The sequence below is a fragment of the Bubalus bubalis genome, chromosome 11, assembly GCF_019923935.1.
Source record: "Bubalus bubalis isolate 160015118507 breed Murrah chromosome 11, NDDB_SH_1, whole genome shotgun sequence".
NCBI classification, from domain to species: Eukaryota; Metazoa; Chordata; class Mammalia; order Artiodactyla; family Bovidae; genus Bubalus; species Bubalus bubalis.
In genome coordinates this window covers 49,092,679-49,111,267 of record NC_059167.1, presented here as the reverse complement: position 1 = coordinate 49,111,267, position 18,589 = coordinate 49,092,679, and the positions used below count along the sequence as shown (strand labels likewise).

At 37.9% G+C, this 18,589-nt stretch overlaps 1 protein-coding gene across 4 annotated transcripts in view; it reads left to right on the top strand.

The window, feature by feature from the left end:
* The window catches only part of RFX7 (regulatory factor X7), a 144,539-nt gene that overhangs the window by 3,877 nt on the left and 122,073 nt on the right, over positions 1 to 18,589 (top strand). The gene's annotated exons all lie outside the window — the stretch shown is intronic.

The window sequence follows — 18,589 nt, the reverse complement described above, 5'->3', positions numbered from 1 at the left end:
AGCATTATTTGGAGTTTGGTCTAAGACTGCTTTTAATAGATGATTAAAAATAGAATTAAATGTGTTTTAAAAAGCTCTGATTTTGTGAAATCTTACATGTTCATCATTGAATATGATTACTGAAATACCAAATCTCCTTACTTTTTATATTGCAATTAAAAAATAAGTGTATCATAAGACAACTGGCATTGTAGTACAATATTTACACATTTAAAAACTGACAAGTTTTAAATGCACAATTAAAGTTTGTTATATAGTAATTTTCATTAATTTCTTGGCACACATCCATATTGTCATGATGCTAATATGAAGTAGGTCAGTGCAGGCTTTAATAGTTTGATACTGCACAGTATTTGGCAGCTGAGTATCTTGCTTTCAGTTTTCATTTTTAAATGAAGTTTAAATATTTTTAAAAGAGAATTTTTTAGGGTTGACAATAGTCATGTTGTCGCAATTTGAATATGTCAGATAAATAGGATTGTGTGTGTGTGTGTGAGAGAGAGAAGGGTTTATTCTTCAATGGATGCCCTCACCCCCTTTTTAGGAAGAGATACTCAATATCCTGATTATCATCAAGGTTTTCAGAAACCAGGTTTCTTCCCCCTAACTTAATGTTACCAGTATCTCTGAAGTCTGAATTGAACACTTTGGTTTTTACATTCAGGTAAGGGACATCCAAGTTAAAGGACTAAAATATTTTAAGAAAGGCAAATTTTGAAAGTTGAATTAATAATTATGTTTTGATTTATTGTGAGAACAATAGGGGAAAGGAGCATTCACCTTACATTTTTAAAGTATGAGTAAGTTGTATAGGCCGCAGGCTGAAGTGTTTAATAATGTAGTGGAGTGCTCTTTTGGTAAATCATGTGATTTAATTATTCTTTAATTGATAATTTATATTTACACATCTATTACAACTTAACCGCTGATTTTAATGTGAGAAAAACTTCTAAAGTACAATGTACTTCAGTTTTTGGTACTTACTCTGAAAAAAACAAAATGACAACAAACACCTTAATCCCCAAATGTACACTTTTATAACTTCATTTTAAAATTGTACTGGCACACTAGCATTTAATTTTCAGCTTTAGAAATCCTATTTGCAAAATTATTTATTTATATTTAAAACTTTAAACATTCGTGGATCATAAACAGTGTTAGTGGCTATATTTATGTATAGCCTCATAGCCCCTCCTCCACAACACTGGATGTATGTTATTCATTAAGTGACTATATGAAATAAAGACATTACAAAGTGCAAGCTCTTTCACTCCCATCTCCTCCTAAGAAATAGTATGTGTATGTGTATATGTATAAAATTAAAATGACTTAATAGATAAGATTGCAATTATTTAGATATCTCATTTCACATTTTTTGAAGCAACAGTATCTTTTTACCAATTATTTTATCACTTGATAATGTTCTGAAAGATTATCAGTTTTGGACTATGTCCTATATCAACCTTTGGTATCATCACTAATGAGATTTTAAAGTTACATTATACAGAAGTGTGGTACTTAATAATTATCAAATGAGCTTTGCATTTAGGTTGATCATAGTTTCTAAATTATTGGACTTCATGTCACAAACAAGTCTGAACTTGTCCTCATATTTTACAGTTACATAGTATGTAACGTAGGCCTTTAGCTAGACAGTCAATTATTTATTATCTGTTCATAATTAATCTATTCTGTTCGTTAAAGTAAAATACTGTTAGATAAAAGTATGTCCATGGTTATTTCAAGCATTAAATGAGTGTTTGGAAAAAATATTAAGTATTCAGAGTTGAAATCATGATGTTAATGATTTAACATCAGGAGCCATATTTCTTAAGATTTGGAAATACGTGTTTTTCAAGATAGTTCTACAAAATAAAGTTACTAACTTGTTAGTGTTGTAATATTTGTATAATATATTTATGGGTACCTTCAGCTTAAGTCCAAGGTAATGAGCATGCACCTTTCTTGATCTCATTCCCACTCCATAGACAGAGATCCAAGTCACTTCCCTTACACAGCTCACTTGAGAGTTATTTTCAGAGGTATGTTTTAATACTGAATAGGCTATACAATCATTTTTATAATTTGTAAATAATAGAAAATAATTCTGTTATAAACTTTTCATTAAAAAAGGTAAGCTAGTAACATGCATTTTTTTCTTCCCTAAATAAAGATTCATACTGGCAACCTAAAACAAAGCCACAATCTAACCTCACTGTACACTTTAACTTACATTGCACTCCTCTTTGGTTACCTAAAAAAAGAGTACCGAAGTAAGTTTTTCCTTCCTCTTATCTACCAGTGTCTTCATAGTTTTTTTTTTTTTTTTTTTTTTAATTTGTATTTTAGACCAAAAAACCTGTGATTTTCTTTCCCTTTAGAAAGTAGTTTTTCTTGAAACCCTGATAGAATAAAATTACTGTGGAAAAATTGCATTTGAAATCTCTCCTGCCTGTTTGTGATTAGTTATGTTTAAGAATAATCATACCTGCATGGTTGGGAGTGATTAACATATTTGAAATTAGATGGTATCATAGATGACAAACCTTTACCTATAAATTCAAAAGAAAGCCTGATGTTCCATTGTAGAAAATGTTCTAATACTGTATTTACCCAACAAATTCAGGAATTCTTAAAAGTATTACGTATTATCCATTATTATTTTTATTTATATACCTCTGTCTGCAAGTAAGACCTATAAACCAAAAGCAATCCTATATGATGTGTTATTCTACTCACTTTATGGAAGGAGATAAACTGAGTGACAGGGAAGCTGTAGGATTCCTCTGATTTCGTTGTCAGATCCTAGAAGTGGTACTGTGGCTATAGTTCCTTGTCTTTATTTAATCTTGTAAATCATACAGAGGTCTGAATTTGGTACATTTTAGATTTAGAATTTAAACCCAAATTGAGCAACTTATTTCTTAGTTGCAGTAAGCAAAGTATGGCAATCCATAAGTTTTTCAGCAAAGTGTGGCAATCCATAAGTTTTCTTCTTAGTGCCATATTTGTCCTCTTTTCTGTCCCTGTGAAAGAACTCGGTAGTTAGTTTTGTCCTTGGTTCTGGTTTAGGCAATTTTTAGCTCTAAGAAGTAGTTATTGTTTCTTCAACTGCAGTGGAAAACATTTACTATAAAGCTCATGACTTTAGAGTTTACTTTAACCATAAGCCTAGGATTTTCATTTTGCTTTAAAATTAGAGACTGACCAGTAGTAAATCATCTGGCTTTTAAATATTTTGAGTAGTTGTTTGACATGCTACCTGCCCTGAGTTCAGTCTGTCTTCCATACCCACACCAAAAATTTAGAGTTCTTTTGGCTTGTCTATATTGAGGCCAGCTGTGATGGTGCAGCCTAGCACTGTTTCTGGTTCCAGAGGGAAGGCAGTTCCTTGCTCTCCTCTATAATCTAAAACTGATGTAATTGTCTTCCCCTGTGTTCAGAAAGCAAGTTAAGCAGTTTCAAGCCCCTCAACTTTACGGCCTTATTTAACTTAGGTAATGGATATATGTGTGTATAAATAATTGACCAATTTGCTCTCCCCAGTGAGAGGTATCTTGAATGATGTAATGTGCAGAACTGATTTGGTTTCTGTCTCACTATTAGTTTTTGGTATTATTGAGGGAAATGAACTTCCCAGTGGTAGGAAAGACAGAAGTATGACTTGTTGTTAAAGATGTTTTGAAGAAGAACTTAGGTTAAATCACTTTTTATATTAGAAAAATGTTACACACTAAAATTATACAAATGAAAATAATTAAAATGAGCATTGTCGTTCACTTAAATTTGAACAAGAACAGTGTGTTAAGTGCTCACCTGAGTACCTGCTGTGTATAAAGTAGTATGCTGGAGACTGGCATTTGAGGAATGCCCATTCACTTGTAATATTAACCTTGTAATGTTAACCTAAGCAATAATGTGTACTAAAACCTCTCTTTTATTCAGTTCAAGGCCAGGGAATGAGGTGACAAGTGCTGAAGCATGGGAAAAGTAGACCCCTTAGTTTCCTTGTGGATAAAATGCAAAATTTATACTAGATGACCTTGCAAGTTCCTTTAGCTTAAATTTCTATGACTCTGTTTCAAAATTAATATTGACAGCGATAGAGAGTATACCATAAGTACAGAGAAAGACTAACATGTAACTAATCATCAGTCAGCAGAACATTTTCATTGGACGAATTACTAGGTCTTGCTGGTGTTTCCTTGGGTGCTAGCCCATGAGGACTACCTGAAGGTGTAATTCACTTGTTACCTGTGCAAGACTTCTCTTACATGAGATTCAGTCTGCAAATATTTATTGAGTATATATTACATTTAATGTATTCTAAGAGCTGTTGTTGATTATGCAGAAATATGTAAGACTATGTAGTACTCCCTGTTGGGGAGTTTACTAGTTGTTGGTTAAGAGATTGTACTAGGAGGTTGTTTGTGTGATTGTTTTATTTATAAAGAGGTGCTCAATATTTATAAGCACCTCATAGGAACTTTTTTTCCTGTAGTAATATTTTAAGGCAGTGGTGGTGAGTGTTATATTGTAAATTTGGTTATGTAAATAAGCTGTGTATTCTCTTCAGAACAGTTGAGTGTTGAGTTGAGCTTCACAGCTTTATTCATCAAGGGTGGACATTTTAATTCATAGTTGTGACTGAGCGTTCTTTATAAGTACTATAAAGTACAAGACAATGACATACTCTGACCAAATTAGACCACTATGTCCAGTGCCTCCTTTTCCATCAGTCTCTCTGCATTTGGTCTTTTTAGTTGCTTTCTTATCTGCTTCCTTGAGAGTTCTAAGAGTTCAGGTTAAAGATGAGCAGTATGGACCAATAGGAGGAAGACTCTTCCTGTCCTGGGCAGAATATTAAACAAGGAACAATAAGCCTTAATGCACTTGATTGCTGACTCTGAGATTAAGATAGTTAACACTTAACCTTATCCTACATGAATACAAACTTTAAAACATGATTTAATTCCTCTTTCTTGAGACATTTACTTTTTTCTGTTTCGTGGACTGTATACTTCCTATTTGTAAGAGGAAATAGAAAACAGTGAGGTTTGCCTAATTATGCACCTCTATCAGGCATCTATTACAGGAGCTCCTATATGTATTAGAAGAATGTGTGGGAGGTGAGGTTTTATATCTTAGAACAAGCAGAAAACATCCAGATATATTCCTTGCTATTTGCACGCTATTTGGTTTCTTGATTCAGAGAGTGAGAGGTCAGAGTGACAGATTCCAATCTGTTATGTTTTGAAATTTGGGAAAGCAAAAGTCCATATGCTGTGAAATACCATCTCCTCCAAATAGCTTTATCTTGAAAAAAAAAATTACCCGAACTCATTCCTGGTCTGGATTTGAATAGGAAGGGTTCAGATAGCAAAAGATACCTTTACACTCATTGTAACACCAGATTCAAATTGACTGGAACTTGCAGATGCTACAAGTCTGATTGATGAGTGATGCTTACCAAGGGCATGGGAATAGGAAGTGATGGTACATATGCCTATAGTTACCACCCCTTTTCTTTCTGAAATCTGTGATTTTTAGAATTTGAGCTCGATGATAGGTAAAGCATCAAAACTATTGGTTATCTTGGAGAGTGGTCCCTAGAGCTTTATAGGATGGTTGCCAGCTTTGATGTCTGATTTTAAGATACAAGCTAAGCACAGAGAACACTTGGGTTTGTGTTTTTCATTCTTTTCTTGTCATTTTATTTTTCTATGACTTGCCTAGTTTGATCATCTTTTACTGCCAGGTGGCTTCAAGATGGGAACAGGGAACTACTATATTAAGTGGCTACTTCAGTTTGTATAACCCTTATCTTTGCTTTTATTGTCTTGTTTCTCTGCTTAGGTCTGTGCAGGTTTTTTTTACCTGCTACCTTAAAAACCCATTTCATTTTTCTGATGATGCATTTTAACTTTAAGATCCAACTCATGTGCCACTGCTTCCGTGAAACTTCTCCCTGCTCCCGAGGAACAATGATCTAAGGTGTATAAATTAATTTTTTTCATTAATTTAGACAGGCCTTACCTGAGATAAATCCATTTTAGTGACGTTTTAACTGAATTTAAATGAAATATTCTCATTTTCCAATACGTAAAGTTTATAGGAATCCAGAGACTGGATATACCTGAAACACAGCAACCACTGCATAATAAATAGTTTACAATGTGACAGTAAAATTCTATTTGTTATATGGAATAGCCAAGAACTTGCTGTTGTTTTGCAATATACATAATATTTTAAAAATGTAATTGGATAAGAATGTCACTTCAGTGATATCTTGCTTGCAACAAAGCTGGTGCTTCTGAGAGGTTGGGAAATGTATTAGAACAAGGTGCTTCAGTTAAACATAAGTGAATACTTCCTTACTTTGATTGCATTCATTAGATTTATTAATTTGCATTTGTGTAAAAGCAATCTATGATCAAAAAATTAATTGTCAGATTATTAAATGCATGATCCCTTTCTCTAAAGCAGAAGATATTAGCAAGCGTTGTTAGGGCAAATTCTGTACACACGAGTTTCAAAAAAGTGAGAAAATCAACGCCTTTCCTATGTTTACATAATCAATTCAATGCCCATTTGTTTGAATGTCTAGTACATACTGGCATAAGTAAGTAAGTGTTAGTCACTCAGTCGTGTGCGACTCTTTGCGACCTCATGGGTGGTAGCCCACCAGGCTGTTCTGTCCATGGATTCTCCAGGCAAGAATACTGGAGTGGGTTGCCATACCTTTCTCCAGGGGATCTTCCTGACCTGGGGATTGAACCTGGGTCTGCTGTATGGCAGGCAGATTCTTTACTGTCTAAGTCACCAGGGAAGCCCACATACGAGCCTAGGAAGATTAAAAAGCAGTTAAGACACTAGCTCTGCCTCACATTCACCCTCTGTGTGTAGTCGTATGCAACAGAATTGAATTTAATAAAGGTTAGATTTTGTGAATGCAGTGATGATGTAATCTAGAGTATAAACAAATACAGAATTTAGATGAATGAGAGATTCAGTGAGGACATAATAGTTTTATTGGCAAAATGCAGGATCATGGCCTTAACAAAATCGAAGGATTAGCTTCTAATCCAAATACGTTTAACAGTTTGCTTACTCAGTTCGGTTCAGTCGCTCAGTCGTGTCCAACTCTTTGCGACCCCATGAATTGCAGCACACCAGGCCTCCCTGTCCATCACCAACTCCCGGAGTCCATCCAAACCCATGTTCATCGAGTCGGTGATGCCATCCAACCATCTCATCCTCTGTCGTCCCCTTCTCTTCCTGCCCTCAATCTTTCTCAGCATCAGGGTCTTTTCAAATGAGTCAGCTCTTCGCATCAGGTGGCCAAAGTATTGGAGTTTCAGCTTCAACATCAGTCCTGCCAATGAACACCCAGGACTGATCTCCTTTAGAATGGACTGGTTGGATCTCCTTGCAGTCCAAGGGACTCTCAAGAGTCTTCTCTAACACCACAGTTCAAAAGCATCAATTCTTCAGCGCTCAGCTTTCTTCACAGTCCAACTCTCACATCCATACATGACCACAGGAAAAACCATAGCCTTGACTAGACCAACCTTTGTTGGCAAAGTAACGTCTCTGCTTTTTAATATGCTGTCTAGGTTGGTTATAACTTTCCTTCCAAGGAGTAAGCATCTTTTAATTTCATGGCTGCAGTCACCATCTGCAGTAATTTTGGAGCCCCCCAAAATAAAGTCTGACACTGTTTCCACTGTAACCCCATCTATTTGCCATGAGGTTATGGGACTGGATGCCATGATCTTAGTTTTCTGAATGTTGAGCTTGAAGCCAACTTTTTCACTCTCCTCTTTCACTTTCATCAAGAGGCTTTTTAGTTCTTCTTCACTTTCTGCCATAAGGGTGGTGTCATCTGCATGTCTGAGGTTATTGATATTTCTCCTGGCAATCTTGATTCCAGCTTGTGCTTCCTTCAGTCCAGCTTTTCTCATGATGTACTCTGCATATAAGTTAAATAAGCAGGGTGACAGTACACAGCCTTGACATACTGCTTTTCCTATTTGGAACCAGTCTGTTGTTCCATGTCCAGTTCTAACTGTGGCTTCCTGACCTGCATACAGGTTTCTCAAGAGGCAGGTCAGGTGGTCTGGTATTCCCATCTCTTTCAGAGTTTTCCACAGTTTATTGTGATCCACACAGTCAAAGGCTTTGGCATAGTCAATAAAGCAGAAATAGATGTTTTTCTGGAACTCTCTTGCTTTTTCGATGATCCAGCGGATGTTGGCAATTTGATCTCTGGCTCCTCTGCCTTTATCTAAAACCAGCTTGAACATTTGGAAGTTCACAGTTCACATACTGCTGAAGCCTGGCTTGGAGAATTTTAAGCATTACTTTCCTAGCTTGTGAGATGAGAGTGCAATTGTGCGGTAGTTTGAGCATTCTTTGGCATTGCCTTTCTTTGGGATTGGAATGAAAACCGACCTTTTCCAGTCTTGTGACTACTGCTGAGTTTTCCAAATTTGCTGGCATGTTGAATGCAGCACTTTCACAGCGTCATCTTTCAGGATTTGAAATAGCTCAACTGGAATTCCATCATCTCCACTAGCTTTGTTTGTAGTGATGCTTCTTAAGGCCCACTTGACTTAGCATTCCAGGATGTCTGGCTCTAGGTGAGTGATCACACCATCATGATTATCTGGATCGTGAAGATCTTTTTTCTACAGTTCTTCTGTGTATTCTTACCATTTTGCTTACTGCGAGATCTTTATTCCCACTATCAGGAATTAATTGTTGATGATAGTAAGCCTTGCCAGTAATGAGACTAATTAGAGGAGAATAGCTTAGGACAAAATTTGCTTGACTGAAGTGTGGGGTTTTCACCCATCACAATCCTCTCATGTAAATTTTAACACACAAAGGTAGAAGCAATAACATAAAGTAATAATAGAGAAGAAAAGGATGAAGGTGGGTGGAGCTGGCCCAGGGGACCAGAACTGTTCTGATAGCAGTCTTGGCAAGAAACTGTGTATCCTGCATTGACTCAGTGAATGATGCTACTTCATGAAGAGGATTAGAATATTTAATGTGGGGTCCCTCATGTATCTCATTCAGCCCATATCTTGGCTCCTGTATCTTGGCACCTGTATCTATGTACTTTTCTATTATTGGAGGCAGTTTCCTTTCCCCTTTGGATTCATGTGTGTCCATATATTTAGGGAATTTGTTTTTTAACGCATACCCCTTTTCTGTCAGCATCATCAAACTGTTCTTTTCCACAGGCTGCTTTTTCTGTGACTTTATACACGATTAGGACTTCCTTAAGTCAGCAGCAAGCAACCTTGGAGGTTTTGCAGTAAAACAAACAGTTGATCTCTGAAAAACCTAAGGAGCTCATTCGTAGTTGTAAGAAAAAAGTCATTAGGTAAATGAAGAATGTAAATGCTCATTTTAAAGAAAGAATAACATAAACTATTAACAAATACTCAGAAATCTTTACTTGAAATGATGAACACAAATATAGCAGAAAAGTACTGATTTTCTGACTACTAAGAAAGGATTTGAGAAATATAGTGATCATTGCCAGCCAGTCTTACTATTTCCTTATCCCTTTACCTTCCTCTAGTCCCTTAGATATTCCATTGTACGATATGCAAGCCCACTCAGATTTTTGGTGGATTAAGTTTGAACATATATTTTAAATGCGTTAACTGTGCCTGCACTTAGGTGGTGGAGCAATGTGTGATTTTTTTCCCCTTCTGCTTTATTTTCTCCAAATTTTTAAAAATGAGCAAATATTTTTAGTTTGAAAAAATATCCAAACAACTAAATGAATGCCCTTTGTCTACCCTGCTGTTGCCTCTTGCTGCTGTCTTTCCTTCAGATCTTTTCTGTTTTACCCTTTTTAATTCCTGAAGTCTGGCTTCCTGCTCTCCTTGCCAATTCAATGACCTTTTTTTGAGTCTTTATTTTTCATTTTGTCTCTAATTTTTCTTCTTATTAAGATTGCTTCATACTTGGGAAATTTTCATTTATTCATTTTTGAGAGTCACCTTTGGATCGGCTACTCAGAGGCCAGGCACTAGGGATTCCATGAGCAAGGATGTAGGATCTCTGATTTGGGGACATTTCTTCTTCTGATTAATATTTTATCTTTTCTGTGTCTTTCCTCTAGATACTTTTTAATTATAAATATCCAAACACTTATTTCTCAGCTATGCATTCTTTCTTTCTTTTTATGTCTTTGCTAAAGTCAAGAAATAGGCTGATAAGACAGCTCTAACCACACCTGTTCGTTCATTCACCAGAGTACAGGTTGCCCCCAGTGTCATCTTAAACTTGGCCTTTTCACGCTAACCCTTATTCTGTCCTATGATGCCTTGCCACTTCAATTTGCTTTCTTTTCCAGTTACTCTAGTCCTTTGGTAGCAGATATCACTGTTGCTTCATTCTGTGAGGCTAGCAATATTGGTTTCATATTTGATTTTGCCCTCTTATCCCTTACCCAGAATTTTAACATGTTGCCAAGTTTGCCTTGTCACTTAAGTTTTTCCCTATCTTCCCATTTCTACTGCCAGGACCATAGCTAAGTGCTTTCCCATCTCATTCCTGGATTATTACAGCAGCAAAATAGCTGTTCTCTGCCCCTAGCCTTTCCCCCGTACTCAAATATGCTGTATATTGCTGCCAAAGTAAGTCTTCTGAAACATCTTTTTTTATGTAGTCCCCTTCTAAAACTTACAGTAATTTCATCTTGCCTGCTGTATCATGTCTGAGTGTTTGTCAGGTTTCAAAGGCCTGTGTAGGGACTTCTCTGGTGGTCCAGTGGTTAAGAATCCCCCTTCCATTGCAGAGGACATAGGTTTGATCCCTAGTCAAGGAACGAACATCCCACATGCCTTGGGGCAACTAAGCCCATGCACTTCAACTACTGAGCCTGAGCACCAGAACTAGAGAGAAGCCGGGATGCTGCAAGAGAGATTGCATGTGCTGCAACTAAGGCTCAATTCAGCCAAATAAATAAGTATTAAAAAAAAAAAAAGGCCTGTGTAATCTAGCCCTGTACAATCCATCCAACGCTGTTCCTTACTGTTTGCAAGCATTTGATCCACTTCAGTGCAGGAGGCACTTTTCTATTTGCTTTATATCTTGTGGTCCTGTTTTGTATCTTTTCTAGAATCTCTACTCCCCTGTGTCCAAATCCTGCTTAATCACATTTCAACTAGCTTGAAGTCATATCTCAAGTCATTGTACTATTCATCATTCTTTACTCTAGTCCATGTATGCTTTTTCTTGACCTCATTTCATATATTGAGGTCTGTACAATTTAGCAGTCAGTGTTAATTTTTTCTTATGCTGTTTATTATTATTATTTTCCTATGCCATTTTATTATGATTATTATTATTATTATTATTATAGGTCTTCTTGCCTTGTGTGGGCTTTCTCTAGTTGTGGTGTGTGGGTTTCTCTTGTTGCAGTGTGTGGGCTTAGTTGCCCTGTAGTGTGTGGACTGTTAGCTCCCAGACCAGGGATTGAACCCACATCCCCTGCATTGGATGGTGAATTCTTAACCACGAGAGCACCAAGGGAGTCTCACCTATGCTGTTTTAGTAAAGAACAAGTTCTTTGAAGCTAAGGGCAACATCTTTTGCATCTTTTTATTTCTCATGTGACAGTAGGTACTATTGCATACCATTTTGTTTACTATATTCTTAAAGATAATTTGTTTTTTCTATATATTAATGTTTCTGTATTTGATATATTTAATGTCTTAATTTTCACCCCAAATAAGTTACTAAACTTATGCTGCATTTTATATAGTAGAGGCATTATATCAGTTGCTTTTTTTAAATTATGTTGGTGAAACTGGAAAAAATCATGTATTTTGAGTTTCAGTTCTAATGGTCAAATATTTTTTACTATATTTAGATTTTTAAAAATGTATATCCCAAGTGAGATATACCCATTTAAGTATCTCATTTAAAAAGTGCTGAGCAGAACTTCCCTGGTGACTCAGTGGTAAAGAATCCTCCTGCCAGTGCAGGAGACACAAGTTCAATCCCTGATCCAGGAAGATCCTACATGCCGTGGAGCAACTAAGCCACGTTCACCACAACTGTTGATCCTGTATATCTAGAGCCCAGGAGCCACAGCTGCTGAAGCCCTCACACGCTACAGCCCATGCTCTGCAGCAAGAGATGACACCTCAATAAGAAGCCTGCGCACCACAACTAGAGAGTAGCTTCTGCTCACCACAACTGAAGAAAAGCCTGAGCAGCAGTGAAGACAGCACAGCCAAAAATAAATAAATAAAATTATTTAACAGAAAATACTGTTAGCAGTATTTAGTAACTATGTATATTACTAGTATATTAGTAACTATGTAGCAGGTAACTACTACATAGTTAAGTAGCCTTTCGTGAATCAGTGTACTACTTGATTAGTACAGTAGTTCAGGGTATGAACGACTTGGGTATGAACTGGGCAGGTCTACATTTATACGGAATTTTTTCAATAAATACATGATACAGTACTATACCCCATGGTTGGTTGAATCTGTGGATATAGAAGCACAGATACTTAGGGTAACCGTGTAAAGTTTTACTCAGGTTTTTGATTGCATGGGGATAGGCTTCCTTGACCTCTGTATTGTTCAGAGGTCAACTGCATTTAGTTAGGGTTTTCTGGACTGATCAGCTGTGTCCCAGCTTAGTTCCCAAGAGATCAACTTGGACTTTTGAAGATTCCGTTAACATTAAAGCTATCTCCCTGGAGATAGCTTCTTGTAAGTTTGGTCCTGGTGAAAGATTTGACCATCTTATTGTAGGAGCCAAGATCCAAAGCTAAAGTAACTTGCTGAGTCATAGCTAACACCTGAAGACAGCAAAGGAAACCTGTGAGTGAGGGCAAGTAACTGAGGGAGGTGGATTTAACTGGGAATTAAGGAGGGAATGACCAAAATAGGAAAATAATTCTGAGGAATTGAAGTGTTTGCAATTCATAAACAGGCTACTCTGCTGAGCCTATTTATCTGACATAGAGCCTTTTTTGTTTATTTGGTCTGATATTCTTTCAGAGAGGTACAGCAACTAGTTTATCTTTAAAAGACCCCTTAAGCTTTAAAATTGCATTTATATGATGCTACTTGGTTTGTTGAGCTGAGAAGAGAAGCAAAAGGCAAAGGTGAAAAGGAAAGATACATCCATCTGCATGCAGAGTTCCAAAGAATAGCAAGGAGAGACAAGAAAGCCTTCCAAAATGATCAGTGCAAAGAAGTAGAGTGAAACAATACAATGGGAAAGATTAGAGATCTCTTCAAGAAAATTAGAGATACCAAGGGAACATTTCATGCAAAGATGGGCACAATAAAGGACAGAAATGGTATGGACCTAACAGAAGCAGAAGATATTAAGAAGAGGTGGCAAGAATACACAGAACTATACAATAAAGATCTTCATTACCCAGATAACCATGATGGTGTGATCACTTACCTAGAGCCAGACATCCTGGAATGCGAAGTCAAGTGGGCCTTAGGAAGCATCACTACAAACAAAGCTAGTGGAGATGATGGAATTCCAGTTGAGCTATTTCAAATCCTGAAAGATGACACTGAAAGTGCTGCACTCAGTATGCCAGCAAATTTGGAAAACTCAGCAGTGGCCACAAAACTGGAAAAGGTCAGTTTTCATTCCAATCCCAAAGAAAGGCAATGCCAAAGAATGCTCAAACTACCGCACAATTGCACTCATCTCACACGCTAGTAAAGTAATGCTCAAAATTCTCCAAGCCAGGCTTCAGCAATACGTGAACTGTGAACTTCCAGATGTTCAATCTGGTTTTAGAAAAGGCAGAGGAGCCAGAGATCAAATTGCCAACATCCGCTGGATCATTGAAAAAGGAAGAGAGTTCCAAGAAAACATCTATTTCTGCTTTATTGACTATGCCAAAGCCTTTGACTGTGTGGATCACCATAAACTGTGGAAAATTCTGAAAGAGATGGGAATACCAGACCACCTGACCTGCCTCTTGAGAAACCTGTATGCAGGTCAGGAAGCAACAGTTAGAACTGGACATGGAACAACAGACTGGTTCCAAATAGGAAAAGGAGTTCGTCAAGGCTGTATATTGTCACCCTGCTTATTTAACTTCTATGGAGAGTACATCATGAGAAATGCTGGGCTGGAAGAAGCACAAGCTGGAATCAAGATTGCCAGGAGAAATATCAATAACCTCAGACATGCAGATGACACCACCCTTATGGCAGAAAGTGAAGAAGAACTAAAAAGCCTCTTGATGAAAGTGAAAGTGGAGAGTGAAAAGGTTGGCTTCAAGCTCAACATTCAGAAAACTAAGATCATGGCATCCGGTCCCATCACTTCATGGCAAATAGAGAAACAGTGGAAACAGTGTCAGACTTTATTTTGGGGGGCTCCAAAATTACTGCAGATGGTGACTGCAGCCATGAAATTAAAAGATGCTTACTCCTTGGAAGGAAAGTTATGACTAACCTAGATAGCCTACTGAAAAGCAGAGACATTACTTTGCCAACAAAGGTCTGTCTACAAGGCTATGGTTTTTCCAGTGGTTATGTATGGATGTGAGAGTTGGACTGTGAAGAAAGCTGAGCGCCATAGAATGAATGCTTTTGAAGTGTGATGTTGGAGAAAACTCTTGAGAGTCCCTTGGACTGCAAGGAGATCCAACCAGTCCATTCTGAAGGAGATCAGCCCTGGGATTTCTTTGGAAGGAATGATGCTAAAGCTGAAACTCCAAAACTTTGGCTACCTCATGCGAAGAGTTGACTCATTGGAAAAGACTCTGATGCAGGGAGGGATTGAGGGCAGGAGGAGAAGGGGACGACAGAGGATGAGATGGCTGGATGGCATCACTGACTCGATGGACGTGAGTCTCAGTGAACTCCGAGGGTTGGTGATGGACAGGGAGGCCTGGCGTGCTGCGATTCATGGGGTTGCAAAGAGTTGGACATGACTGAGCGACTAAACTGAACTGAACTGAAGGTGAAGCTACTGAGGTGCAGAAAGGTTGAGTAATTACTGAAGGTCACACTCAACAGTGGCTACATATTTGAAGATATATACTACAGAAGATAGTAAAGGACAGGGAAGCCTGGTGTGCTTGCATTCATGGGGTCGCAAAAGCGGACACGACTGAGCAACTGAACTGAACTGAAATTTGAATATAATTCTGCTATAGCATTGTTTACTCTGTGTTGCAAAAGATTTCCACTAAGTCGAAATCTTTAGTTTCAGTGATTAATTGATGAATAAAAATGAAACAGATAGTGTTTAGTCATCATTGTACTCAGCCCTGGTTGACAATTAAAAGACACACAAACACCCACAGACACAATGCGAGGGACCACGTGTGCAAGAAAATATGAGATGTATAATCCAGGAGTCAGCAAGGTTTTGCTCCCAAGGGCCTAATATTAAATATTTTTTACTTTGTAGTACATAGTTTCTGTTGCAACTACATTACCCTGCCAGGGTATTAGGAAAGTGCCGTCAACAATATATAGATGAATGGGTATGGTCAAATTTATCTCACTGCTGGCAGGACTTGGCCCTTGGGCAGTCATTTGTAGACCCTATATACCACTGCTACCTGAGAAAACTGTGCAAGGAATATAGATAACTGTTTTCAATCTTCACTGTCTTACATTAACAAAGAATGGACAGTAGTCGGGTATTAATTGTCTTATAATTCTACATTTGGTAAAACCAGGATTATATGCAAATCATAATAGAATGCTAATGAGAGTTTTGTTTCAGTTATAGTCTTACCTCAGCTCCCAGTGATGATAATAAAGTCTGTTGACTTTTGATTTCTGGTCTAACATATAAAGAGTTTGAAAGTCTTCATTCCTGTTGCAACAAGAATAAAAGGAGGAGAAAAGTAGCTATTTTGAAATACATCCAGAGCTCTCTGTTCTCTTTAACAAGACCTTCCTCAAGGGAAACTTTTACCAGAGCTAACCACCTGAGACTTTGTTGTTGTTTAGTTGCTAAGTTGTATCCACCTCTTTTGTGATCCCATGGACAGTAGCTGGCCAGGCTCCTCTGTCCATGGGATTTCCCAGGCAAGAATACTAGAGTGGGTTGCTGTTTCCTTCTCCAGGGGATCTACCCAATCCTGGGATTGGGCCCATGAGTGCTGCATTGACAGGTGGAGTCTTTACCACTGAGCAACTTACTAAAGGTTAACTGACCAGAGGGAAAGAAAATACCCAACTTTAGCCCCCTCTAATCTTCCATGTGGGGGAAGGGAAATACCCCCACTCAAGCCCACTAATTGACCTGAGACCTAATCATAGGACAATAGAATCCGCCCCCCCCCCCCCCGAAATTTTACCACATCAGTAGGGCTTCTGTATAATAATGGGATTACAGCTAAAACAACTGTAAGCCTCAGACCTTATTTAGTAAGTACCTTATAGGTACTCTTAAAAACAACACAGGAGACAAAAACAAGTAAGTTAGAGAAAATTTTGGCTTCAGACACCACAGCCGTGGCAAATTAACACAGCCTAATTTCTAGCCAGATGTACATAAAACCTCACAGTAAGGAGCTATCTCAATTACTTTCACCAACATCATCATGTCTCTTTCAACAAAAAATTGTAAGGCATACAATAAAAGGCAAAAGCCACAATCTGAAGAGGTAAGCCAAGTATCAGAACCAGACTTGCACATGATACAGATTTTGGAATTATCAGACTGAATTTAAAAACACTAGATTAATATGCTAAGGGTGCTAATGGAAAAAATGACTAGCATGCAAGAACATATGTGTAATGTAAGCAGAGAGGTGGAAACTCAAAGAAAGAACCAAAAGGAAATGCTAAAAGTCAAAAATACTGTAACAGAAATGGAGAATGCCTTTGATGGTCCATCAGTAGACTGACTGGACTTGACTGAGGAACAAATCAGTGAGTGTGAAGATATGTAAATAGAAATTTCCAAAACCAAGATGCAGTATGGAAGAAAGAATTAAAAAAAGATATAACAGAATATCTGAGACTGTGGGATGATTATGGAAAATGTAACATGTAGTTGGAATACCAGAAGAAGAAAGAAAAAAAGGAACAGAAAAAAATATTTCAACATTTTAATGGCAGAATTTTCTCAGTTAGTGACAAATACCATACCGCAGATCCAGGAAGCTCAGAGTACCAAGCCAGATAATTAACAAGAAGAAGGCTGAGCGCCGAAGAATTGATGCTTTTGAACTGTGGTGTTGGAGAAGACTCTTGAGAGTCCCTTGGACTGCAAGAAGATCCAACCAGTCCATTCTGAAGGAGATCAGCCCTGGGATTTCTTTGGAAGGAATGATGCTGAAGCTGAAACTCCAGTACTTTGGCCACCTCATGCAAAGAGTTGAGTCATTGGAAAAGACTCTGATGCTGGGAGGGACTGGGGGCAGGAGGAGAAGGGAACGACAGAGGATGAGATGGCTGGATGGCATCACTGACTCGATGGACGTGAGTCTGGGTAAACTCCGGGAGTTGATGATGGACAGGGAGGCCTGGTGTGCTGCGATTCATGGGGTCGCAAAGAGTCGGACACGACTGAGCGACTGAACTGAACTAGTGAAAGTGAAAGTTGCTCAGTCATGTCCAACTCTGTGACCCCATGGACTGTACCCGCCATGGAATTCTCCCGACCAGAAAACTGCAGTGGATAGCCGTTCCCTTCTCCAGGGGTTCTTTCCAACTCAGGGACCGAACCCAGGTCTCCCACATCGTAGGCAGATTCTTTACCAGCTGAGCTATGAGGGAAGCCCAAGAATACTGGAGTGGGTAGCCTATCCCTTCTCTAGTGGATCTTCCCCACCCAGGAATTGAACTGGGGTCTCCTGCATCACAGGTGGATTCTTTACCAACTGAGCTATCAGGGAAGCCCCACACCTAATATCTATATCTAAGCATATTATGTTCAAACTGCAGGAAATTAAATACAAAGAGGACATCTTGAAAGAAGTCGGAGGAAGATAACCACCTTACCTACAAAGGAACAAAAGTAAGAATTGCATCATTACATCAGACTTCTCTTCAGAAACCAAATAAACAAGCAAGCAACCAACAGAGTAGAGTTAAAATATTTAGCGTTAAAAGAAGAAAATTGGAATTCTATATCCAGTGAAATTATCCTTCAAAAGTGAAGAAGAAATAAAGGCTTTCTCAGACCAACAAAAATGAGAGGATCTGCTTTGCAAGAAATGTTAAAAAAAAGTCCTTGAAGGAGAAGGAACGTGATATAGACCAGACACTCAGGTCTGCATAAAGATAGGAAGAATGAAAAGTAATAAGTTAAGTTTAAATAAAATCTTTTATTTTTCCTTAATTGATTTAATGGCTGATAGTTCAGAATAATGTGTTTGGTGATTACAGCTGTGGATAAGTGTAATGAATGACAATAATGTTATAAGGGACAGAAGGAAGGAACAGGGAATACTCTTAGAATGTACTTGCACTAACTGTCAAGTGGTATAGTGTTACTTGGAAGTGAACTTAGAGTAGTCATAAAAGTTACCTAGGGTAACCAGTAAATAGATTTACAAAGGAAGTATAATTGACACACCAAGAGAGTATAGAAAATA